Genomic DNA, 22,059 nt, shown 5'->3' on the forward strand with positions numbered 1-22,059 from the left:
GAAATTTACTTACAGGAAATGCTATTTTTTGGACAGAGAACCATGAAAAGATTTTTAATTTTTCCTATTTTGAAAATTTTGCACAAATTTCACGCGTCGTTAAATATTTTGAAACAAAAAGTTTTTAATTTTGACAGTATTAATTAAGCAACTGAAGATTACTTAACAATACAACGCGTAATCATATATATATATTTTCGATTTATCGTTGAATTTCAACGGGAATTGCTAACATTACAAGAGAAAGTGCAAGTTACAGCATTTTGATTGTAAAATCTCCACCTGGATGACAAAAGTATATGGGAGGATAACGTTTAAGTATATCTTATGAAGCTTTATTTTGAGGTTGAAAGTAAACTCAAACTGGCCCTGGAAGGCTTTCGTATTTTCATTGCTGGAAATTCGGTGTATGATACCATAATCTTAGTTAATAAGGTGACAAAATATACAATTATATTGTAATTTGAACACTTTAGATAATTAACTATACATGGAGCCTACAGTTTCTTTGCAAACCGCGAGGCATAATTCCATTTTTAACACCATTACAATAGAATAACTTACAGCGAGAAAAAGCTTGCAAAAAACGAACTGAAAAACAGCTTTCGTATTTCATGTTGTAGTTTAGGGCTGTGTTTCTCATTGCGGGAGCCCTACCCACCAGTGGCCGTGAAACGACTTTCCGGTTGTTTATAGTCTAATTAAAATATACAAATTTGTAACACATTAAATTGTAACATAAGAAGTAGTTCATGTACACGATCACTATGGCCACGTGGTGTAAGGCCTGAGTTTTAACTGTTCGGGCACCGGAGTCATGGGTTTGAATCACGATCGAGTCATGGATGTGTGTTCGCTGTTATTCTGTTTTGAGGGTTGACTTCTTGCTTTCAAGGAGGCTTGTTATTTGTCGAATTAAGGTCCGAAAATGTGTCAGAAAAATTCTGTAGGAAGACCAAGTCTGAAAGTGGTCTATACTGTACACGCAGTTCGTAGATATCTCTAAGGCCAATTATCAATTGTTTTTGACATTGGTAAATAATATTTTAACTGATTTATATAGGTTAAGGTTGGGGGCTCGAACATTCATATTTACATTAAGCAAGCCTGAGAGTGAGAGAGTTTGGGAATTACTGGTTTAACAGGTATGAAACTGCAGGGTCATCGTTGTTGTGTTCCACAGATTTTGCTGTTGCGGTACAGAATGTACAGGCTTCTAGGAACTCTAATGCACATCACGGAATTTGTAATGCGGTACAAAGTAAAATGCCTTACACTGCTGTATTTGTGTACTGGAGGTCCACGTAAAAATTTGCATTCCAAAACTTGCTGCTCTCCTGTACCTTGTCTCGTATTTTGAGGCGGTTTGTGGGTGGATGGATTTATGTGGTCCACGCAGTTTGCTGACTAGACTACAGCCTCATGTCAAATTGATTCTGATTTGGTACCCCGTCGTTTTACGTGAAGAAATCTTCGATGGGATATGTTATCTTGTTTATATTTCACTCACTAACGTCATCATCATCATCATCTATTGAATTTATAAATTCATGAAGAAACCATTATATGAAACGTGTTTAATAATACGTGGGAAATATTTTGTGATCAAACTTTACAATTTTATTCTCAGATTTCCTTTTCCCTTCCACTTTCTTCTAAATTTCTGGTGTCGTAATTACTAATTCATGGAACGGAGTCCTTTCTGAAAAGATAGTCACTCAGATATTCAAGAAATTATACGTAATTTTTATATCTGATGGTTATTACATTGTTTGCAGAAGGCTACTATTTAGTGGTCATCACCGTGAACCAGATGAATCCAGTCTATGCCTTCATGTACTTTTAAGATCCACTTTAATATTATCTTCCTCAATATGCATACGTATCCCAAGTGACATATTGCCCTCATTTTTTGCCAATAAAATGTTGCATGCTTTACTCAGCTCTTACGCATGCTACATGCCCCACCGATCCCATCCTACCTTATTTAAGAAGTTGTTACTGCCCATCCTGAAGTTACCTTAACGAGATCGAATTCCAGTCGGGACGACTAGTCTGTGTTCATGGTTCTTCTCAGTCCTGCAGACCGAATTTAGGAAGACTTCTTGTCTCTGATCCCTTCCTATACATCTGTTACATTAACCATCGCTATAGGCGTATAGTATGCAGTCGACGCCACGAAAGAATACCTTTCGACACAGCAGCACCAACAATAAAATTTAATTGCATGCTTATTGCTTTCCAGCATTTCTTTTCCTTGCCAGATGTAGTAACACTGGTAGATGGTATGGTTTGATCAGTGCTCAGTTATCAACCAGACAATAGGCGTATATATAGACGAATCTGGCTCTTGAATATTCTGCACCAAGCTTGTATTTTGTTAGCTGTGCAGATTTTTGAACACGGCTTCCTGATTTTAAAATGTATTACAGAATTCTGTTCCATTAATACTATAACATAGATATTTTGGACATAAAGCTTAGTAATAATGGTTGAATTCTTGATTGATTAGGCTTGATACTGATACGCAAAGGAATAATTATGGCGTTTCAAAATACGCGTTTGAAAAGTGGAATGAGTGAACTAGTAACGTTGTAACAGTAAATAAAGGTGGCTGGATGTGTACAGCGACGTGGAAGAAATGAGACAGGCTGACTAATTATGGTAGGGGGGGGTCCCAAATAAATTGCCTTGAAGACCAAAGCGTACGTTGGAGTGAGATTTGACGTTCACACGGCTACATGTTTGAAGATGGCTGTCTTCCAGGATGTTGTTTGTACCGATAGTCCCGCAGATATTGTTTAGTTTGTGGAACATTAGTTAAATATCTATATATTTACAAATTTTGCTTGTAGCAGGTACAGTAGATTCCTGATTATCCAGGTTGGTTGGGAAATTCATTTTCGTGGATAATCGAGACCTCGGATAATCTGAAAAAATGTAAGAAAACACGGAAATGTAACAAATCCGTATGTTTATTTACAGACACACACTACTTAAATGTTTAAAGATTTAATAATAAAAGAAACTAATTTCTTAAGAATATTAATACAGTGTATACCAGCCATTTTTTAAAAAGGAAAGCAATTCTTTGTATTGTCGTAAAATTCAGGTTTGAGCAACAGTTGATTTGTGTTAATACGTTACATAATGTATTTCTTTTATTTTCAAACGCTATTAATTTTACAAATGATTTTATTCAAAATTTTGTTTAAACCAGATAGACCTCGGTTAATCCGCCCCCAGATAATCAGGAGTCTGCTTGCTGTACCTTAATTCACCTAATCAAATTTATTGACTTTTTGGTTGAGCACTAGTAGAATATTTCTGTGTAGCCTGTGAATAAATGAAACTGTGCGTTAAGGAACCCTGCTTTTCAGCAGCAGTAACTCATCCAAATGAAAACCGCAGGTAAGGCTGCTTCTGTAGCAAACACAACTGTGTGGATATTAGTCAGGCCTGCGTACTTGACTAACGCACAGCGCCTTGTGAACCCTGAATTCTGCTAGAAGATACATTCACGTCACTAAACCCTGCGTATAATGTAAATGGCATAACGAATATCGCTGTCGTCTCTTTGCAGCACCGTGTAGTTTTGTAGAATTTTACGAACGTTTCAGAGGTGTTTGCTTGGTAGTACATTTGAAACGATGGTAAACATTTACACTACACTACAGCTCTACAACCCAGACGGCAGCCATTTTCATACTCGTCACCGTGAGAACTTGAAATCCTACATAAATGGCATAAAGTTTGATTTACATTTTCAAAATTTTAAAATCGTAATAATTTGTACAAGTTAGATGAAGTATTAGGTTCTCACGGAGGCGGTCGTTAAGACAGTCATCTTGTGTAAGTTATGTTTCACGCATGTCTGTTCAGAACTATGCAACTTTTTAAATTTATCATTTAAATGTTTCAGCTTTTACATTATTTATTTCTGATTTGTTCTGCCTGTGCATGAAACCTCGCGTTCACTCGCAAGCAATTTAACATCAAAGAAATCTGAAATATGACATTAGATTGAATTGCCAAGAAATGAGTTGTTACTGTGGGACATATCACATTATATAGTGAAGTTTATTTGTAATATCACAGAAAGAAACGTTTACGTTCTTTAGCCAATGAATAAGATGGAATGTAGCGAACATGGGTGATATCAGAAGTTCATAAGAAAAATATCCCTCTCACCAGTCTATTGTTTCCGTGCTTCAAAAATGATTCTGATTATGACTTTCTTCCCGGAATTTAACACACTTCATGAAATAGCTTCTCATAACATGACACTAAAGACAACACTTTTTTAAGTTGAGCGACTTTTGGGTTGTAGTCTGGTAGAAGTTTATTGACGTGAGATGCTCGCTGTTTCCATTATCAGGGCGATCGCCCTACATGGTACATCAACAAAAGAGAGAAATCTTGATTCTCGCCGTCGTCAGGAACTTAAACCTCGTTGCTTTTAGGCCTGTTACGAAATTAAAAGTTTGACACAGCCCCAAATTCTGATAAAACTTCTGTAAAATATCAAGGCAAACTTTACTTAAAAATGTATATAAGTAAAAACAGCGCATATGTTTTCTTATCTACAACGTCCTGAGCCCAACTCATAAAATAAAACGCCGTGCGTGACTAACGACTATCATAAGGACATATTTCGTTATTAATTTAAAGTGTTGCTAATGGAAACTACATAAATAATGCGACTATTTTCCTCCTCTGTATCTAGTTATGCAACTATACGGCACTTCAGTATATATAGTTTTTGATAAAATCGACCATAAACAATACTGATTATTTTCAGTAGGGCTGCGCTGTTCGTGTAGAGAGCCTGCCCCTTGCAGCTTCAACTCTGTTCAATGTCTTCTAGTGACGAAACTCGAAATGCTATAGACGTTCACTCGTCCGATTATTAAGTAGACAAGGGCTGTGTTGATTAATGTAGTGTATGTGAAAAGAAGTATGAAGCATGTATATTAAATGTAAGAAGAAATGCATACAGAATTTTGGTTGGAAAACCGGAAGGGAAGAGGCCGCTTAGGAAGATAAGCGCAGATGGGAGAAAAATATTAAAATGTATGTTAAGGAAATATTATCGGGCGGTGTGGACTAAATTCGTCGATTTATGGTAAGGGCCTATAGGAGATTTTGTGAACGTAGTAATGAACGTTTGAATTCTATAAAAGGCGGGAACTTTTTATTTGCTGAGTGACTACAAGCTTATTAGGAATTTGGAAGTTTTGTAAGGGAGAAACAGATGAAAGTAAGAAGAGAAAATAAAGTGTATCGGGAGGCGGGGGGGGGGGCGAAGAAGGATTGTAAAGACAACAAGGCAAGAAGGGAAGGACAGTAGGAAGGAAGGAGATGAGTGGGGAATGAAAAGAAATTTATGAGAAAGGAAACGAAGAAGTATCACAGAATTGTTGTTCATTTCAGTATTTACACTGTATGTATTCTTGGACACCTCAGAGCTACTCCTTAAAAACGTCAAGACATGTTACCCTCCATTATTTCTGCGTGTAAGAGCGTAATATTTTGTATCTGTTTTTCATATTTACCAGATGCTGTTAGTAGTGGCACTTAATGTTTCGATAAACCCACAAGTTTAAATGAAATCTGCAAATTTCTGTTGTAAATGCGCGTCTTCTGAAGCTTTTATTCAAATAAGTGTCGTTTTGATGACGCTTGTGAATGAATCGAAGGAGGGCCAATTCGGCTTACTTATATTTTGTAGTCACTTGTTATTTGCATCAATACAGTGAGGATATTTGGCGGCTGTGCCGTTGGGAACTAAGATAAGCGGTAATCGACGCAGTGATCGCCCATAGCCAACGCGGTAACGCCTGCTTAAGTAAAATGACGAACACATTTAAAATTATTTAGATTCAAATTTACGTGTGTGTACTTTGTAGTAGATTTAAAACTGCATTAAAGTAATTCTGCAGTATAAGGAGCAATATTATCTTCGAGTTGGCCATCACTCGCTCCATTCTCTCTCTTTCTCAGCATCATCTCCAGGGGTGTCGCTGCAGATCTCTGTCCCCCGCCTTTTTCAAGTATCAGCTGTAAAGTAGAATGCCGCCCTAACATTGGAGCTGCCCTACCTTGTGGGTTACATATGAGAATAAATGTCTACACCTCACCTACTATGGAAGCGAATTATAAATTTCGAGGTGGGTGGCGGCACTGATTTACTGTTGGTTGCTTTACTTCTTGCGTTCGTTAGGATAATTTTATTTCTTTCTCTCTCTTCTTAGTGCCCCTCCCCTTTTTATTTCTTTCATTGAAAAGATCTTGTAATAAATCAAGAAAATATAACTTGAAGTGTAAGAGTATTTTCCTTACCTCCTTGTTACCTTATATTTTTGCCTGCGACAAACAAACGATAAATTTACGTGTGTCTCAAATTTGTGTTAGGTCATTTTGTTTCTAGTCGCTTTTGTTGAGTGCAGTAATAAGGTTACTTGTTTAATGTATGCAAGTATTTTCAAATAAAAATATGTCTTACAAGACTTTAAGATTTTAAAGCGACAAAACTCAATTATATATCTTCACGGACGGCGAGGTGCTACGATTTCTAGAGAAATGTTTTTGAGTCGGGTTTGGCCGTTATTCCGCAGTGTTCAAAGACCAGTGACATTACGGGAGTAAATTTCTATCACGTATAAGAAAACTTTCAGCGGTCAACCTTCGCATTATTCCCCTGATGATGGCGGCGGAGATGGTCTCTACATCGTTGGGCTTTTGTCAACAACTGACACGGCTAACTTCCCGAGAAGATTTTATAAAAAGGTAACCGTTTTCATGGTTTTGCGCTCTATATTCTGGTAGAATTTTACCGACACTTCAGGCCTCCATTAGCACGGCTTATCGCCCTAATGATAGGGCTTGCAAGAACCTCTGAAACGTCGGTAAGCTTATACTAGTCTACACGGTTCTTCTATCCAGAAGACAGCCACCAACAAGCTCACCGCCGCGAGGTAGCTGAAACAATATTTTGGAATAAATTGTGAATTAATTACGCCAATATCCATTCTACATTCAACAACAGAAGTTAGATAATTTTATATTAATGAAAACAAAGCTGCTTCACTCCGAGACCAGCCGTGGGACGTGCCAGGGATAAAGGACCAGCTGTTTGGTCAGGGCTACAGCACACCTCGTGGGGCGGTGATAAATGAGTATGAAGCAGTGGTGGAATGATGATCAACCAAAGTGCTTACACAAAAACGTTCTCCAGGGCCACTTCGTCCATCATGATTGCTGCTTGTAGTTACTGTCGATAGAACCGTGGTCTCTACAGTTAAAAGCCAGTGTCTCGCCGCCTGAGCTATGGCATGACCGTGTTCATGAAAAAACGTAATACTTATTACAAATTAGTTGATAAATTAATGCATTTTTATAATAGCAGTGTTATATAAACTACTGCCCTTCCCTGTTTTAGCGTATGTGTTTAAACGGTAATTAGATTAATGTTAAACAGTTATTTTTCTAAGAGTTATAGTCGACTGTCTTACAGAATCAAGAAATGATATGATGTTACACAGTAGACCAGTGAGGTCACTTTCAAGTCGAAGCATCACGTTCATAGTACCGGAATGGCTAATTGGATATAATTTCATAAACTTTCTAGTGGGAAACTAATGATTTTCATATCACACATTCCCCTTAAGGTTAATGGAAGACGAACGCAGAAATCAATGTACATATAAGGACTGCGAATTTAGCAGTCTTGAAATGTTCTGAAGTTCTATTTGTAGCAGATTTATAGAGGGCTTAAAATAATATACGAAATGAAGTTTAATATGTATCGTTGGTTGTGGGTTTCAATTGATTAAAGAAAACTTTTTTGGAGATTTTACTGTGTTTGAAAGCTCTGTTGTGTTGAAAACATTAGTGTCTTTTTGGAATATTATGTTGGACATTGTCCATTGTCTGAGGTATATTTGTTATACACGACGTTTCGGGAGTTGACTCTGACAACTGCGTACAATATTTTGGTACAAGTGGTCTCTCAATGTAATGCAGATTATTTAAGTTTTACACATCGTAAATCGGAGGATAAACAGTTATGCAAAATAAAATTCTCTAAACTTCTAGCCTTGTTTTTTCTCTTCGAATTGTAAGATCCAAAACATGTTTCGCTTGTTAGTGTCTGAGGGTAGTTCTGCCATATAGTCAAGACCAGCCTTGACCTGAAATTCATCCTGTGACTACTCTTCCAGCTCTCCTCCAATCTTTTCTTGCCTGTTCTCCCATTACTCTGCGCTTCAAGAAATTTGACACACGCAGTGCGTCACTGTTAACTCTCAGAAAGAGTAAGCGTGGGTCAGCTGTGTGGGCGTGGTTGTGGCATAACACATATTCTTAATCTACATCTGTGAAACGAGCCCCTGCCTATATTCAGTGGACTAGATTTACATCTCAGGTAACTTGGGTACGAAAAAAAAAGTTCAGAGAAAACTGTGAAGTTGAATAGGATAAGGGCCGACGTTTTGCCATCAATCTGTCTACGTCTTGTACTGTATAAGTTGGAGTAAAATACGCTGTGGGTGGAGGAGGCTGAAACAGAAGATAACAAAGTAAAAATAATAATTTTTTTTAAAGCTGCCGTGTAGCTAACATTTTTATATAGAAGTGGACTCAAAATTTTGATCCACGGAACATCGTTTGAACGTGAATTATTGTAAAAAACAACTGAATGAAACTACATTCTTTTGCAAGTTAATGTGTTACGTCGAATTTTTGTTTTGTTGTAAACTTACAAAAATGGAAAGGAACTAGTCATTTAGTAATTAATATGACTGGCTTTATTTAACGATTTCAGATATTGAATCCAAAAGCGTTTACTAGTTTATTTTGGATCACTGCACAGATAGTTTTCTCTTTTGTTATATTTGCAAACTGCCCAATATATGCCAACTCAGCATACATGTTGATGGGCTAAGAAATTTTACAATAAACTGAAGGGACTATTTTCTAGTTTGTTGCGCCATGTAGCCTAGTGGACGTTTATCACGTTTCAGAGGTGCTTACTTCTTTCATCCCATTTGGTCATATAAGTTGTGGTTTCTCACAACCCAATAATATTAACCTAAATAGCATTGCGTCGATAATAGTCCATTGTATACAACAATAGTGCGAGATTAATCATGCGCACATTACTCGGTGCCTCATCTTTATGCCTGTAACTGTAAAATTATTATATTTGACACTATAGAATACAGAATTCTGTATATTATAGGACACTGTCTTGTATTGAAACATAATAGGATATTATATAAGGAAGATGCATGTTACAGTAAGCATATATGAAGTTCCGAAATATTTCAGAAACACGATGTTTGTAAGCAACGGATTATAAAATTCTTTACAACCGAGATAAATTTTATTCACGGTAATCGACTACATGGAAGAAAACTCGAAATTTCTTTACCAGTATCTTGTCAGAATTTTGAGTTTGATGTGCTCTGTTCATATGTTTTCCACTTTTATTTTATAATGGCCCATTGACAGAAGTGTAGTGAATATCTCTTACATTGTTATTTGAAGTTCAATAAACTTGTAGCAATGTCATTACAAATAACTATCATGACATTAAATAGTTCATATGAACTCCCTACAGACATCGCAGTATTATGTAATATTTGAACCTGAGACCGAATTGTTCACAGATTGCAATTCAAACACGCCTACCATCGGTGTGTTGTTTCAGGGTTACCACGACTTAGATCGCAAGTGGCTGACACTTTTTTTTCCAAGCGGGAGTTACATCTTCAGTAATGTGAGGGCGGGATGGCTGTAAAAATTGAAATGGTGTACCTGCAGGGCATTTTAAAGTTAGACAGTCAATCGTCCAATCGTGTAATCTGATGGTTATTTTCTCATGATATCTCCCCACAGACCAATAGTGGAACGTATGATACAGAAATGCTCAATCACGAAACTTATCACGCGAATGAACAAATTGAGGTTTGAATAACTGGCATGCCGTATTCAGAATAACATTTGTCAGATTTAGACCTCTGCTAACTAATCATCATTTTCGTTCGATTCAGTACGCTTTATTGACTTCTGTATTTAAAGTAGGAAGTAGATTTTTTAGTAGGTTCTGACTTGCTGTATGGATAGGCCACAACCATATCCTATCTTGTACCTATCAAGTATTAAATTTATTAACCGCATACGAGAGACCTAAGAACAGTGTTCTTGGGGTGAAACAGATTTTGTCAGAACGGTTTTGTAAAAAAATGGTGTTCTTTTTGGCCTTTCAATAGTATTTTAAGTATATTTTAGCCAGGCTCATATTGCACTGAAACGCCGTTTCATAGCGTCAGTTTATATTGCACGTTACGTGTTACTAGTATACAGAGTGTCCAACGTAACTCGGAACCCACCTATTGGCATGCGACGGCTATGTTCAGCGTTGTGATCAACACATTTGCCGGAAGTTCGCTCGCTGCTGCTGCTACAGCGGCATGCTGTCTTGGCGGATTCCATATTATACAAATTTTAGTACGAAATTCTATCATTGAAAATTACCTGATCTCTCTTAGAATGTTAATGGCGTAAAATCCTAATCTGATGCAGTATCGTTTCTTTGTAGCTTAACTACCTGATAATGGTCATTTTGTGTAGATGTCCGTCAGTCATTTGCTATAACCACAGTAATATTAAATTGCGAAGTTAACATCTGTTAACTTTAACCACCAGCATTTATCTCAAGGAATAAACCCCTCTTTCTTGAGTTTTTCTTCACTGCACCCGTTTTAAAATGGAGTGTGATACACACTCTTTTCTGCCTTGTTACCCCTGCTTTATAACCCTACCATAAAACATGAGACATTCTAGTTCTCCCCTTTTCTTTTTCAACTTTGCTTGTTGTTAGTTTCGCAATTCATCTTTTCGTTTCTTTGTTGTTGTTTTTTTGCGAAATTCTGGGTAACTATTTTTTAGTTGTTTTCCTCTTTGTGAACACCTTTTACCGTTAAAACATGCTGTCTCATTGTTCACATAAATTTCACTCTTTCGACATGTCTAGTCCACCTCAAAATCTTAAAATATTTATTGAAAATAAAGGTACCTCAGAGAGAAAACTTTCACTTCCTTTATATTTTTAGAGCTGTCCTGTGTTGAATTCAGAATAAAGAAACCATCTCCTTAAAAAAAAATCTCGTCCCAGGCTCGAGATGGAACTTTCTCTTAGCAAAGGCTGCACCATAAAAAGTAGGTTTCCCTGACTCGGACTACGTTTACACGGTCTTTATAAGTAAGAAGTGGTCATAAAGGACTGCAACATGACTGTGGTCTGGAATCTTTGCAATTTTTGTATTACTTATTGGGCCCTTGTTCATATGTTAACTGTGTGTATATATATATATATATATATATATATATATATATATATATATGTGTGTGTGTGTGTGTGTGCATGCGTGCGTGAGTGATTGAGTGAGTCTTTGTGCTATTTATATGGGACCAGACATATCCATGGTAAATGGTTCTAGAATGTCACTTCACGTGTGTGTGGAAATGAATGAGACTTTATGGAGGCAAGTGTCTTCCGGTACCCTCACTCGTAGCCCTTCACAGTGGCCACTATTCTTGTTTGTTTGTTACTAATTTTATGAGCTCGTATCTATCTGTCCCTTCGTTCTGTATTGGAAAGGACCTGCTAAGTCCAGACAGGTTGAAACCCAAACTAATGGCGAAGCTATAGGGTTGCGTGTGGACTCGCTGTATGGGGGGTTCTAGAGAAGGGGGAGGCGTTTTTGGATTTATGCCACACCTCAATCCAATTGACAAGATCGTAATTTTGTTGGTATTCTCTGTCCCTTTTCTCATTCTCTCACTCTTGTTTCCTTAGTTTATTTTCGCTTATTGTCTTATTTACTCCTCTTTTAACAGATCGTTGATTGCATTCCCTGTAGCACAAAGAACGAGGGAAGTCTCTCCGTTGATGGGAAATTTTAATGAATTAAGCATCTAAACATTGGCCCTTTGAGGTGTGTAAGTCCATGTTCTGTACAACGTGATTCTTTAATTTTATGATCGGCCTACACACACTGTAATTTGCAGATTATAGTGAGGAGTTTAAAGCAACGTAATATCTGATTCATGCGCGAAATTCCTTAGTACAAATTGCATAAATACACGGAACAGAGTCCTTGAGAAGCTGATATTCATTGGGGCAGTGAAGAAATTATTCTCCTTTTATGGAACCGGAATATTTATTGCTGTATCCTCAAGAGCATACTACCGGTCCCCATTTTGAAACTATTGAATCCATTCTACACCCGCCTACATAACTTCCCTAAGTTATTCCAAGTGGTCTTTGTTTTCAGGTGTTTCAACAACAAAAAAATGCATTTTTATGTGTCTCAGACCCATTTTGTTATCCTTGATATGATAATCAATAATATTTGGTAAACAATAAAAACAAAATTTTTAGCACAATGTATGCACAAGTAAACTTTATGGCTCTTTTTTATAATTGTTTAAGAAACTCATTCTAATCCCTTGCCTCCTACGTCTGATAAATCAGATGGCATATACGTTTAGGATAGAATATATTTTAAATCTTACTTTGAGCCAAACGTTCTCAAGTAAAGTGTGAATACCAGTATTCTTATTGCCAGGAGCATCTCGACAGTAACCTATGTGACGAAGAAAATAAAAGGTTAAATATAAACGATTGGTATTATTATAAATGAACACAGGAATGTTCAGGTAAGGAGTGAGTGTATATTTTAAGATTTCAGTATCTCTCCCGTTGATGTTTCACCAGTTCTCCTTCTCCTCTCTCTCTCTCTCTCTCTCTCTCTGTTTAGCATCTCTCTGGACCCATATTTCTCTCCACCCAGCTTCGAACACTCGATAAATCTCACTTGGTGGTCCCCCATCCTCCCAACATGGACGGTCAAGCGGGTTGACGAATGACTGCGAGAACTAGCAAACAAACAAACCAGCTAACGGGCCAGGGTACACATAACCTGAGTATGTCTCTAGGGTAGCAGCGGTTTTGAAGAATAACACACATTAGCGAACCACGCAAAGCTTATCATTCTTGAAAAGAACGCAACAAGATACTGCTTCTATAAGTTCTAATGTTCTCAAGTTTAATAAGAGACCCTACAGACATTTATTTTTATGAAAACCCTTAGATGGTCCAGACCTTGTCGTTTTATTTTGTAGGACTTCTGGTAAAAAGCTTTCAAAAGTACTTGGTTAGCAACAGAGTATAATTTTTAATCCAGAGACACTGAAAAGCTCCTATGTTCAGTTCTATGCAGTATTATGTCCTTCAGCAGTTATGTACTTCTGCAAAAGCTCGTACATAATGCAACATTTCAGGAATGAGCTTAGAAATAAACCAAGTATTTTACTTGCATTACGAATTTGCGTTTTAAATTAGTTTACGAAACAGAGACATTTATACAGCCACGTGTTATAATTCTCATAATTTATAACTCGCTGAACGTAGCTGCCACATGATTAGGACTCCCGCTTCTTATTCGAGAGGTCCCGAGTTAAAATATCGGCCCGCAGGCTTCTCTTGAGGGCTTTCCACACTCTTTTCAGTCTCTCTAGGCAAATGTTGGGATTGTACCTTAAATTAGCATATCATAGCATAGCTCCATATCATTTCCAGTTCATCACTCATTATCCATTCCAACATTCCATGCTACCGCTAATAAACGCGTAGGTAAATAAACAACAAATAGACAAGTGGAACGTGCAGGTGGAAATAGATGAATCTATGATCATTTTTAAAATCACATATCTATGTATTTATTTAAAATAATTCATCTAATTTTAATCGATTTAATAAGAAATAATCGTGTATACAAAGATCTGTGTTGTTGTATTGCGTCTACTCGGGTCTGTTTCTGACATTTATAATGGGAACGGAGTATTTCCGAATATCGGTATCTCGTGTGAAACTCAAGGAAATAAATCGTGTATTGAGCGATCATAATTGATATAGCAAATCCTATTCTGCATTTTGAACGTATGTGCCTGTTGGCAGTTACTCAGTATTCTTCGGGCCTCTGCTGGCCAATTCACGTAATATACCTGCGTGTAATGTATGTGCATCTATATATAACTTAGCTTTAGGGAATATAATGTTATAAGCAGAGCGTGACGGCACGCGGTTGGAATAGGAGACATTTTAGCAGTTGCCAATTTGTCCAGCCAAATCCCTCTGGAGGATTTTCTGATCAAACCCCGACACCCGTATATTTTCCCTTTACCCCTTCCACAATATAGCCACAGTTCCGGTTGGCTAACTGACGGCAGCTTAATTATCGCTCTTATTATACATAAGCTGTTTCCCATAGAATTAAATAAAAAGCTCGAACACGTTGAAAGGATTCTAGTAACAGATGACGTTAGGTCCCGCTGATTTTAACTATAGGATTAAATCTGAATTTATGTATTATCTAATGTCTTCATTTCCGTGTACTTGCAGGCTTATTTTCTTACCGCTGATTGTACATTGCTCCCTGTAACTATGAGATATATGTGTACTTCCCTGGGATCATTCATTACGTTATTAAATTTAACAGGAATTTGTTTCAAAACTTGATGACTTCAAAAATTTTGTCTATGCAAAGAGTCTAGCGAGGAAAAAACTAGAAGTTTTAAAACTTTGTGCCTTCTGTACGTAGAAATGTCCTTTACTATGTATAGATTTCAACTAACTGTATTTAATCCTAAGTAAAACTATTATAATTATCACTATTCTATGATTTGTTTAACGAGCAAAGGGCAAGTTTAACACTCATGTGTAGCTATGTCTGGGATTTGAGATATATGCACATACCAAATTTATCACGCGTAGCCTGAAGGGAAGGGTTTAGTTCCAGTTACCGCGGAAGCTGTAATATATATTTTGTAACTTTTTACGCTGTTTAATTGCAGTGTTACTTATTGCTTGTTATATTGCATTACAAATTGCATTGCCGTTTAAGTCGGCATTATAATAATGAAATATGACAGTTCTTAGGTCCATGTGGGATCATATAATCCAAATATGAGTCGGCCATGCGTTATATATTTTGAGAGGAATGTGCGAGAAAATTGAATAGCATTAATATCCAGGTCTTGAACGTATACAATTACTTAGCATCATATTTATTTACAAATCCTAGAACCCCCTTCATAGGCTACTTTACTTTTTTATAACTTCTTAGTGCTGAAAATCTGTTTGTTTTCGGTCATGATGAGTTACTCTAATGGAATTATAATTACACATTCATGAACCTTTTCCTTCTCCAATAGCGACATCAATTGACAATTCAAGTGTATTAACAAGCGATATATAATCGGAAATATTCTAATATCCGACACTTGTTAAACCTAACTGACTCTATGCGGAATGATATAACACTGCTTGCTAGTAAGTTACTTCATAATGTCGTGATTTACGGACATACCCTACTCCATTACAAATTTACTGTAATATCAACAGAAAATAGGACTGTAAACAATGCTAAGCATAAAAGAACTTGTTTTCAATAGTGCATTAAGGACAGAAATGTCAATTGCAATTGGCTCTGCTTTCGCTCATCTGTTCTCAAACACATTAACGGACGTTAATTGTGATTGCATTGCCTGATTTTGCATTTCAGTGGCGTTAAACATTTCAACATGTGGATAAACACACATCCATATAGCATAAAGTAGGTTGTTCCATGCCTCATCCCACTTCTATGTTTACCCCTTTCTCGCTTACGAAATGTCTGTTGGTTTTGTCCCATATCAATACGTTACGTCAGTGTAATTACAATGCATACACAATTCTACACATTTAGCATTGGATTTGGAATTGGTTTGACATCATCTCCTGGTGAAGGTGAACTCAGGTCTGAGATAGTTTTATATGTTTGTACTCCGTGCTTTCGAGCTTTTAATAAACCCGGAGATTTTGAGATCTGTACATATATTCATGTCTATTTGTAGTCGTGCATTATTCGTATAACTATTACAGTATTGTATTCGGCATTGTGTATTGTCTGATATGCATTTCGTACAGGACGTTTTCTGTACTGGCTGTATTCAGGCTACTGACTGTCATTTTACTGAATTTTCTCTTATTTTATGTTTGTTATTATAGCTGCGGTCTTGTTATAATTCGAAACCGTATGGGTACTAGTTAGCAAGCTGATCACAATATGATGCTCTTATGAACATGTAAGCCTTCAGGATCAATGTTCGAAATGAATTTTACATTTTCTAAACTACGGACTTCTTAATTTTGTTACTGGGCCCTAATTCTACGTTTTTTGCTTACTGGCATTAAAGTACATTTACATCAAATCAATCCCAGGGTTCGAATTAGTTAGTGGACAAGCTTTGTGGTTGCGTGCTATCTGGACTTTTCTAACTCCCTAGAGTGCTTATACAGTTTGAGGTAATAACATTGCAGTCTGTCTCTCTTATTCATCCGATTCAACAACACCGAAAACACCACAGCTGAACAACAGGTAAGCAAAACCACCTGACGTTGACAGTGTTAGATTTACATGCAAGCTAAATAAGGCACAGCTTAGAATCCCTCCACATGTTTATGTCTGGTCACCAGACGACAGGACAGAAATATTACATAAAGCTACATAATAAACACCTTGGAAATATGGAAAAGTTCAAATATATGAGAACAATCTTAACCAATCGGAATTGCAATCACGAAGAATTTAAGAACAAATTAAATTTTGTTCGTGCTTGCTTCCATGCAGTTTAGAATCTTTTTTCTTCCTATGTAGCATTTGAGGTTTTCACGGCGGAGAGTCTGGAGATGGCTGTCTTCTGGGTTGTTGTGCCGTGTAGTCTGGTAGAAGTTTACCGACGTTTCAGAGGTTCTTGCTGCCTCCGTCACCAGGGCGACTGATTCTGACACCAGTCCCCGCTGGTTAGGATCAGGCTTATAACTTCTGGGCTTTCCACTCGCACGGCTCACTCATTTCCCTGATGGTGGAGGCAGCGAGGACCTCTAAAACGTCGGTAAACTTCTATCATACTACACTGCGCAACAACCAAGAAAACGGCCATCTTCATTCTTCCTGTCTGCCATCTAGAATCGTTAATGTTAAAATAAACAGACTGTAATTTTACCTCTTGTTTTGGGTGGATGTGAAACCTGATCTCCCACGTTTAATGAAGAACACAAATTGAGAGTGTGTGAGAACGGGGTACTTATATGAATATTTGTGCATAAGAAGAATTATATGACAGGAGGTTTGAGGTAGTTGTATTCTTCACCAAATGTTATTAGGATGATAAAATCAAGGCGATGGACAGGGCATATCGCGTGCGTACACAATTTTTGATTGAAATTATTAAGATAAATTGCCACTCGGACGACGTCGATGGGAGGACAATATTAAAGTTAATCGTGGGGGGGGGGGGGGGGGGGGGGAATGTTGAATGGATTTATGTGGTTCCGGACAGGGACCCTTGGCCGGATCTTGTGACACAGTAATGTATCTTTGGGTGCCATAAGATGCGGGGAATGACTAGCTGAATGTACTTTTTCTTCTGAAGTTAATTAGGTCCTCGCAATTTTAGGGGCCTTCAAATACAGATCCACTCCTGTGTTGTTTTGCGAATACAAAAGTGACTGACACTCGGTTGGAATTTTTATTACATTAGGTCCGTAGTGTGAAAAACAAACTGAACACTAAAGTTAGGGATTTTTTTCGGAATTAGAAATCCAACCAAAGAATACAGGCCTAGCGCGACTTATTTTCATACCAACTGACTGTCTTCATGGAGCAGAGTTTTCTTGGAGAGCAGCTCACCTGTTAAAATTCGCCTTCCACGAGACCTAAAGTTTCTACTACTGAGCTCTATCTTGAACAAGATGGCTACAGTCTGCGCCTTCTACTCGTACTTATCTACATTCGGTTTTAATGTTATCCCTTCATATAACTTACGCGTACGTCTCTCAAATGGTTTTATCCCTTCACAGTTTCCGATTAGTCTGTTTATTTTTGTCTTTCCCCTGTCCTGCCCACTTCATACTGCCTGTTTTAGTAATATTTGGTGAAGACAAAATTTTGGGGATCCTCATTAGGTGGTTTTTTTCATTCCACTTCACTGACTTAGGTTCAGACATTAGTATCCTGATCTCGAACACCCTGAATTTGTTATTCCGATTGTGTGAGAGGATAGTTTTCTCAATTCTTTTAGATACTCTCTCTCTCTCTCTCTCTCTCTCTCTCTCTCTCTCTCTCTCTCTCAGCTTATAGTCCGATAATCTGCACGTGCGTTTGAAGCAGACTATAGAATACGTTGTAGGATATGTATTTTTTGTAACTTTAGCTTTTAAATGCGTACGATCTTCGTATGTTTCTCAGTTTATGGCACTACACGTCATGTATTTTCAGATACAGTTTTATTATTCTTGTTTGAATGCGTATCGTAATACAGCGTTTTCACTCAGTATTACACTCATTTCCATCGTCCAATTTCTACAAGTCATATTACTTTGTGCTCTAAGCGGGTTGTGTGATATTCAGGAGTCAAATTTTAGTGACTGTACGTTGTTTCATTTGACTGCAGTCAGTGTTTCTTATCCAATCCGCAAATCTTATAGAGTAAATTTTATTAAGCGGATTTCATTCCAGAGAAGGGACAGAATGTATTTGCAGACTTACGATCGCAGCGGTCCCGCCAAATGCTGATCTCTTTGTTAGAAGAGTTAAGTCTGAACAGAATTTATGTTAGAAATTCTAATTTCATGAAGTGACTGTTTCCTTAAATTTAGAATACGCTTATTTGGAACGGGCTGGTGAGGGAACACAAACTGACATCATTTGACCCTGTGTTTTGTGGCAAACTGAAGAGGGAAAAGTTTGAAATTGTAGACGATGTAGTGTAGACCCTGTCTTTTTAGTCAAGTTTCTTCTTTGCATCTTTTTTACATATATCATGGAATTGCTGTCTACACTATCCGTGCGTTGGCCTGAATTTTTATTTCTTTTTTTCTTCTGGCTTCTTCCTAGCCTTTCCTTTGAAACATGTCTCTTATATTTATTCTTCTTTACTTCCCCTTTCGTATTTCCATTTATCTTCATAACATCTAAGCGGAGTTGGCTACTTGGATACTTACACTTCCATTTATATTCTGGGTTCCTTTCCTTAGTTATATTTTGCGTGGTTTTCGTTTTTTCTTACTTTTTCCTTATGTCCTTTTCTAATTTGTTACATTTGCATACCTGCAACTCTAAAGTTACATGCGCTGATGAACTACGTAAAGATATGCCGAATTATCAAAAGGATGTGTGCACAGCGTGCCGTGGTCCAGGTATCACGGAGTTTTCCTCCGGAGCTTCCCCGGTTTCTCCGTGGCATCCCAACAATTACTCCATTTTCATCATCATTTGAAACAGAAGAAGGCAATGGCAAACCATTTCTGGATCATTTGCCGAGGAAACACATGAACAGGTCCCTATCAGAGGGAACTTGTTCATAATGTCACCAGGGGTCGGCTCCGACCCGATGGTACAAATAAAATTAGATACGTTTTTACAAATACCCAATTTTCAGGTGTAAAATGGTTTAGTTTATTGAAATGTCTTAACAGTGATAAAGTTAATTACGCTCCTTATTTAGGCCTGTCGTGAAAACTGCTTGGTGTATGTACCGCTCAGGCAACTGATGATCACTGTATAGAATATCTCTTTCCCAAGAACAGCAGCATGTCACATTTTCAGAGGATTTTTAAACTAACACCGTTACTAAATTTTAAGAGAGTTTTCGTGACCTTTACTTTGCAGCAACTTACATCTACTTATAATTTTGTACAGTTCCTCTCTCCTGATCCTTTCATAAGACTTTTTAAGTCCATAAATATCACATGATTTTCAATTACTTCTGTAACATTTCCTGCCTCACACATTTTGATCAGTGATTTCCGTAAGTTAGCATAAACGGTCATTTATGCATCACTAAAATTTGTATGGAATTTCTTTTCATGTCATGAATTCTGTGATTTAGATGTTGCCTCATACACGTAAAGGATTTTAGTTTTTTTAGGAACTGAGTTGTTGCTTATATGTAGGATCTACTTTGATGAATCCTAGTTACCATCTATTTATCTTCTTCCTTTGATTTGGACCTTATAGTTTATAATGTGTCAAGCTATGTTTTATACTGCCTTAAATTCCAACTTCTTAGGACTTACCAATTGAGGATAATTAAACGAATTATTTTGCAATTTGCCTAAAGTCATAAAATCTAATCGTCTCGAAGTTGTGCGTTTCAGCAGCTAAGAAAGCTTTGGAAGTGAATATAGGTCTTCTGAATGTCGTCGTAAATTAATTATTCATATTTGTGACTTTTCACGGCGATGTCAGCAACTCAAACGAAGGCGGCGATTGATATATTGACTAATGAATAATTAGTTGCAAAGGATAGAAAAGAAACGATCGTGACCTCTTTAAGGTACTTAAACCATCCCCTCATTTGCCTGTTGGGTTAGAAGAGGACCACGAAAACCGGTTCGAGATTTGAACCCTGAACCTTCCGAATAACGAAAGGAGTCCTGGAAATAACGGATGGAAGTGACGAAATAGGCCTACCGTACTTTGTTGATTGCTATCTGCTTAATTGCTAAGGGGACAATAATTTTAACGGGTTAATAATACGCCGTGAGTCATGTGCCTTCCACGTACGTTATTCTTAGATGAAGAAGCTCTTACACACTCAGCAGCTATGCAAGGCGGAAAGTAACGGCCAGACAGAAGCAGGGTAGAGACAGAGAGAGCTTGAAGAGGTTTGTACTAAGTCTTCATGAAATTCAAAATAGCACTTCCAAATAAATTTCTATGCATACAATCTACTGAATTGTTTTTTTTTTTACTTAGTTTCGCTTGCCCTATTGGCTTCACTTCAATATTTAAATTCTCGGCTGTAGTGCGTTCACCGATTCTAGAAGGGTGAGATAATGCGACCGTCAGTCACCCAGAAGGCATGTTTTAACTGACGTCAATATGTTTGAATTGCGCGTGTTTTGGATACGCTTTTGGTGAACGATAAGTAACATTTTACATTCCCATAGATTGGCAGCAGTAATTTTGTTTAAAGTATGATCTGACGTGTGAGTATAATTTCAGTTAAAGTTCACACTTTTATTAGATTGTGAATAAATTAGTTCCTTGAGTTAGCATTAGTGCTAGCTTATTCACTAGTTCCAGAATTTACATGAAATTTACTCTATCAACTAAGTGTAACATGCTTTCATGTATCAGTCTTTGTTATGGAAGGGCTCTGTAGGCTCCCTTGGTGTTAGTTTCTGCTTGTTTGTAAACATATTCTTCTGCCTATAGAAAATGTGCTCTGTGCTTGGTCCGACTTCAGTCCAAATTTCGTGAGGCTTTGGAATTGTCATTCGTTTCCTTTAGATTAATATTGGTTTTAAGTACCAACTAAATGTAGTTTATTTAATGAACTACAGCTTATGGCCTCACATTACGAGGAGCCTAATTTTTTTATTTTATTTTATTACAGTGTTTTAAAACCCTAAATTCTTCTCCTGTATAATGGAATAGGCCTAAGAGTGTAATTGCAGTGCTTAATTTTCAGTTACTGCTAGTTCAGTCATTAGTTTTGCACTAGAACTTTTTCAGTGACCAGCATATGCTATGTGGTATGATTTTCCTTTAATCATTTTTACATGTAGTGCCATTCCATGTGAGCATGAGAAATGATTTGAAATTAAACGCAAGAAAACCTCAGATATTTATGACTCGTACTTCTGTGTGGCATTAAGCACATTGCTCCATGTAATGTAATTTGAGCAGCCAAGGCGGAAGAAATACAAATGTAGTCGAACACTTTTTCTTGGTTCTTAACTAGTTAATTATATTTCCGCGTAGATAATACATTCAGCGGGACCTTTTCTTACCCTTTAAATGTGTTACGAGGATTAAATTAAATATTTATTTCAGTGTGTCCACTGTGTTAGTGCGTTAATACTCCAAAACAATAATTTCAGAATATGGTGACTGACATTTATGAAACGTTATGTAAATATCTTTCATTGCCTCTTGTAGA

At 37.2% G+C, this 22,059-nt stretch overlaps 1 protein-coding gene across 3 annotated transcripts in view; it reads left to right on the plus strand.

Moving 5' to 3' along the window:
• The window catches only part of LOC110838342 (homeotic protein ultrabithorax), an 879,469-nt gene that overhangs the window by 204,399 nt on the left and 653,011 nt on the right, over positions 1–22,059 (plus strand). The gene's annotated exons all lie outside the window — the stretch shown is intronic.

This window comes from Zootermopsis nevadensis, unplaced genomic scaffold (genome assembly GCF_977971745.1).
Source record: "Zootermopsis nevadensis isolate Lab colony 2312 unplaced genomic scaffold, Znev_1.0 Znev_ptg000001l, whole genome shotgun sequence".
NCBI lineage: Eukaryota > Metazoa > Arthropoda > Insecta > Blattodea > Termopsidae > Zootermopsis > Zootermopsis nevadensis.